This window comes from Lepisma saccharinum, chromosome 1 (assembly GCF_977018435.1).
Source record: "Lepisma saccharinum chromosome 1, izLepSacc3.1, whole genome shotgun sequence".
Classification (NCBI taxonomy): domain Eukaryota; kingdom Metazoa; phylum Arthropoda; class Insecta; order Zygentoma; family Lepismatidae; genus Lepisma; species Lepisma saccharinum.
The window spans coordinates 129,899,339-129,905,625 of record NC_139229.1 but is presented as its reverse complement, the minus strand read 5'-3'; positions in this window follow the sequence as shown (position 1 = coordinate 129,905,625).

Sequence of the window (6,287 nt, the reverse complement as noted above, 5' to 3'; positions counted from 1 at the left end):
CAAACGAAAATGCCAAATTCAAAAAATTCGAAGCCCTGTTGCGGCACCCAGCATATATAGTCTGTGATTTTGAATCAAATCTCAAACCGCTTGCATTCTGCAGTCCAGACCCCGAAGAGTCTTCAAGTACACCGTATCAGCTACATGAACCTTCATTTTTTTTGTTATGTGGTTGTACAAGATGGTGTTATTAGTAAACCACATTTATACATGGGGCAAGATGCTATCAAAAAATTTGCACGTAAAATAGAAAATGAGTGCCGTCGCATAGCCTATGATATATTTTTAAAATCAACACCTATGCTGCATTTAACAGAGGATCAGACCGAAGATTTCAACAGTGCACAAAGATGCTCGGTATGCAATTCTGAATTTTCGGACACAAATAACAAGGTGCATCACCATTGTCATGCAAACGGCAAATATGAAAAGGCTCTGTGTAGTAGCTGTAATATTAAGATTTGTCCCGATATTTTGTCACGGGGCATCCAATTATGATTTTCATCATCTGATCAGATACGAGGGGTTTGACAAGCAGGATTTAGATATTTTAGCAGAAAATGACGAAAAATATATTGCTATTAGCAAGATAATCAATGTTAATGGCAGGCCTATACACTTAAGATTTCTAGATTCATACAGATTTCTGTCGGCTAGCTTGGCTATTCTGGCTGGCCAATTATCTGATGCCCAATTCAAAATCACATGTGACATGTTTACAAATTTCGAACTTAAAATTGATTAGGCGTAAGGGTGTATACCCATACGACTATGTTACCAGTAGTTGTATTGGCTATATAACCAGCTCGATAAATGATGAACCCCCCCTCTGGCAGATTTGGCTACACTTAAAACAAGCTCAACATGAGCATATGAGCTTTTTGCTCAAGTGTGGAACCCTGTCTAATCCAAGATTTTTGTAAAAATGCCCTCAGGAATTTCCTGTGAAATGATGAGCCCCCTCAGATTGATTTGCCCACACTTACAAAAATTGCATCAGCACACACACACACATATTTACTTTCCGTGTAAGTTTAATTGGATACCAGGTTCAATTTGCATATCTAATATTAACACAATGTAATATGCAGAGCCCCTCTAGAATTGCTCTGTGATTCTGTGTACAATTCCCGACACGGTAGCATTGAACTTTTGCTTTGCATGTTTCAAGTGATTCTCAGTATTTATGCTATTGAGATCAAAGTGATTAATGTGCACAATTCCCGACACGGTAGCATTGAACTTTTGCTTTGCATGTTTCAAGTGATTCTCAGTATTTATGCTATTGAGATCAAAGAGATTAATGTGCACAATTCCCGAGTATTGAAGCTTTGCATGCAAACAAAATTGCATCAGCCAGATAATTTTAATAAAAGCTCTCAGGAAATTCTCGTGAAAAATATGACACCTCGGGAATTTCCTGTAAAAAAAGCCCTCGGGAATTTCTCGTAAAAACAAAATTCATGGGAAATTCCCGTTTTTTTCTTCTCGGCCCGGCTTAGGGTATATAAAGAGATTTTGCATTGCATCAGCCAGTATTGTGAGAGTGGCTGAGGAGTACAGATGTGTTGTTACAGTGCTTCTCATACTTACAGGCCTGTTTGGTTTAATTCATATTAAATATATTTCTGGTATATTGAACAATATTTTGCCTGATATTTGTTACATCCAGCTTGTTTGTTGTAATCCACTCTTATTTAGAGTCAGGCTTATATCTGTCCCAGCCTGTTATACAAAAATCAATACATAACAAGGTCATTGCCATTCTAGACATGCATGTCCGTGCAGGTATTTGTGCTAGGTCAGTGTGAATGAATATTTATTCTCTTTTTCCACTTGTGGGCCATTAGCTTTACAACCTGCCATAAGATAAGCATAGAGTTTTGATTTGAACCCCAAGAAATTTTATATAAATACCAAAGCCAAAAATATTAACACACATACACACACACACATACTAAATATACAAAACACACTGCTGAACCCAACTGATATTTTTTATTAAGCATAGAATTTTGATTTGGACCCCAAGAAATTTTATATAATAAACCAACAACAAAAATGCCGAATCAAAAATATTGCAATCAATGCAATAAGAATATATCCAGCCCCAATTGGGATAAGCACCAAAAGATTTGTAATCCAGATAAAAGCAGAATTCTCACAAAAATTTGCCCAAAATGCCATAGAGAATATAGCATTCACTTATAAACATACAGATACTTCTTCTGCACAGTCATCAACATTGCCAAACAAAATTGATTGGAAATATTTGTGTGATTGCCCTGTTTAGTTTGGATTGCAAGGCCATATTTTGTAATTTTGTAGACCAGGAACTTGACCCTGTGCACCAGAAACAGGCCATAAGATGTTTATCTACAAATTATGCAAATATAATGGAGCATTTTACAATTTTGATAACAGAAGATATAATATTGTTCCCCTATTACCCAGGCTGTGCTCAAATATTCAATATGAATACCTGATGATGTGCATGTATTTCCAGGATGACAATAAAACAATTACAGATGTGAGCAGGTGCCCAATATTGAATCTGCAAAAATTTGTTTCACTGATGTGAAGAGCCTATTGAAAATTAAACTTGTTAGAATTGACAATGTTCGTATCACCGATAAAAATAATTATTATAAGACTACAGATATGTTTTCAGGTTTATTTTTTTGTTTAGATTATGAAGTTGTTAGAGCATATAATCACAGAACATGTGGCAGATATTATTACAGTGATGGCCCATATGTTGCTGAGTACATATACAGGGACAAGACTGAAGTGTTTGTAACAGCAGAGCTTGAAAAATACAGAAACATAAAATCAATAAAACATCTCATACATCCAAATTGTTGCAGGTTGTCTTATCTTATAGAGGTTTGTTCTGAGTACAATTATATCTTATCAATTATGAACAGCTCTGCTGCATGTTGTGATGATGAATATCTAGTCCCTAAACCTAACAGAGCTGTGCAGTGATGTTGTTATTGGGAACAGGAATCCTACACAGATTTATGGATAGGAGTGAAGAATTAATTTTTGCTATGAAATTATATCTAGATACTCAATATCCCTGTGCAATAATGCTGTTATTGGGAACAGAATTCAAATCCTACACAGATACAGATTCTTGCTTAGCTTAATAGGTGATTGTCATGGAAGATACTCAATATTTCTGCTGTTATTAGGTACAAAATTCAATTACACAGACACAGATATAATATCTAGATAAATAATAATGCATACAGAACTGTGGTTTCTATAAATCTATACTCAATATCCCTATACCTGACAGCTGTGCGGTGATGCTGTTATTGGGAACGAGATTCAAATCCCACACAGAAACAGATTTTTGCTGGGCTTAGAACTATTATGGATAGGTGATTGCCATGAAATAATATCCCTATACCTGACAGAGCTGTGCAGTGATGCTGTTATTGGGAACAATTTTAACAGAGCTGTGGTTTCCATAAATCTATACTCAATATCCCTATACCTGACAGAGCTGTGCAGTGATGGTGTTATTGGAACAGGATTCAAATATACAGATCCTTGCTAAACTTAGAACTATGCCATGAACAAAACTGTGCGGTGATATAATTATTGGGAACAAGCTTCAAAACCTCGCACAAATACAGATTCTTGCTGAGCTTAGAGTAAAGATACCAGTGATATAATTATTGGGAACAGGATTCAAATTATGGATAGGTGATTACCATGAAGATACTCAATATTTTTGTTATTAGGTACAAGATTCAATTATACAGTTACAAAAATATTCATTAACAGAGCTGTGCGGTGATGTTGTTATTGGGAACAGGATTCAAATCCTACACAGATACAGAGCCTTGGAATTATTATGGATAGGTGATTGCCATGAAGATAGATACTCAATATCCCTTTACATGACAGAGCTGTGCAATAATGTTATTATTGGGAATTGGAACTTAGGGACAAGATTCAATTACACAGATACAGACACGGAAATAATATCTAGATAATAATTTTTAACAGAGCTGTAGTTTCCATAAATTTATACTCAATATCCTATACCGTGCAGTGATGCTGTTATAGGGAACAAGCTTCAAATCTCACACAGATATAGAGCTTTGGAATTATTATAGATAAGTGATTGCCATGAAGATAGATATTCAATATCCTATTAGACACAAACACAGTATCAATAAATTTATAATATCTTTATATTTAATAGAACTGTGCTGTGATGCTGTTATTGGGAACAGGATTCAAATCATAGATAGGTGATTGCCATGAGGATAGATATTAGACACAGACACAGAAGTAATATTTATCAATAAATGTATAATATCCCTATACCTGACAGAGCTGTGCGGTGATGTTGTTATTGGGAACAAGCTTCAAATCATGGATAGGTGATTGTCATGAGGATAGATATTAGACACAGACACAGAAATAATATTTTCCATAAATCTATACTCAATATTCTTATACCTGACAGAGCTGTGCGGTGATGTTGTTATTGGGAACAGGATTCAAATCATGGATAGGTGATTGTTATGAAGATAGATATTAGATATAGATTCGGAAATAATATTTTCTATAAATCTATATTCAATATTCTTATATCTGATAGAGCTGTGCGGTGATGTTGTTATTGGGAATAGGATTCAAATCATGGATAGGTGATTGTTATGAGGATAGATATTAGATACAGATACAGAAATAATATTTTCCTTCAATCTATACTCAATATCCTTACACCTGACAGAACTGTGTGTTTAATATTATTAGGAACAAGCTTTAAATCTTACACAGATATAGAGCGGAATTATTATGGATAGGTGATTGCCATGAGGATAGATACTCAATATCTCTGCTGTTATTGGACACAAACACAGAGAATGAAATAATATTTAATAACATAAATCTATACTCAATATCCCTATACCTAACAGAGCTGTGTAGTGATGCTGTTATTGGGAACAGGATTCAAATCATGGATAGGTGATTGCCATGAGGATAGATATTAGATATAGATAAAGAAATAATATTTATCCATAAATCTATACTCGATACCCTATATTTAATAGAGCTGTGTAGTGATGCTGTTATTGGGAACAGGATTCAAATCATGGATAGGTGATTGCCCTATACCTAAGAAAGCTGTGCGGTGATATAATTATTGGGAACAGGATTCAAATCTTACACAGATACAGAGCGGAATTATTATGGATAGGTGATTGTCATGAAGATAGATATTAGACACAAACACAAACAGATACAGAGCCTTGCTGAGCTTGGAATTATTATAGATAGGTAATTGTCATAAAGAACACAGAGAATGAAATAATAATTAGTAAATAAATTTTTGTAAATCTATACTCAATATCCTTTTGACAGAGCTGTGCGGTCATAATGTTATTGGGAACAGGATTCAAATCATGGATAAGTGATTGCCATGAAGAGGTAAATAATATTTATCCATAAATCTATACTCAATATCCCTATACCTGACAGAGCTGTGCGGTGAAGCTGTTATTGAGAGGATTCAAATCCTACACAGATACAAATCCTTGCTGAGCTTAGAATTATTATAGATAGGTGTGTTATTGAGAACAGCATTCAAATCCTACACAGATACAAATCCTTGCTGTGCTTAGAATTATTATGGATAAGTGATTGTCATGAAGATAGATATTAGACACAAACACAAACAGATACAGAGCCTTGCTGAGCTTGGAATTATTATAGATAGGTAATTGTCATAAAGAACACAGAGAATGAAATAATAATTAGTAAATAAATTTTTGTAAATCTATACTCAATATCCTTTTGACAGAGCTGTGCGGTCATAATGTTATTGGGAACAGGATTCAAATCATGGATAAGTGATTGCCATGAAGAGGTAAATAATATTTATCCATAAATCTATACTCAATATCCCTATACCTGACAGAGCTGTGCGGTGAAGCTGTTATTGAGAGGATTCAAATCCTACACAGATACAAATCCTTGCTGTGCTTAGAATTATTATGGATAAGTGATTGTCATGAAGATAGATATTAGACACAAATTTTATAAATCTATACTCAATATCCCTATACCTGACAGAGCTGTGCGGTGATGCTGTTATTGGGAAGAAGCTTTAATACTGAGCTTGGAATTATTATAGATAGGTGATTGCCATGAAGATAGATATTAGACACAAATTTTATAAATCTATACTCAATATCCCTATACCTGACAGAGCTGTGTAGGATTTGAATGCTGTTCTCAATAACACACCTATCTATAAT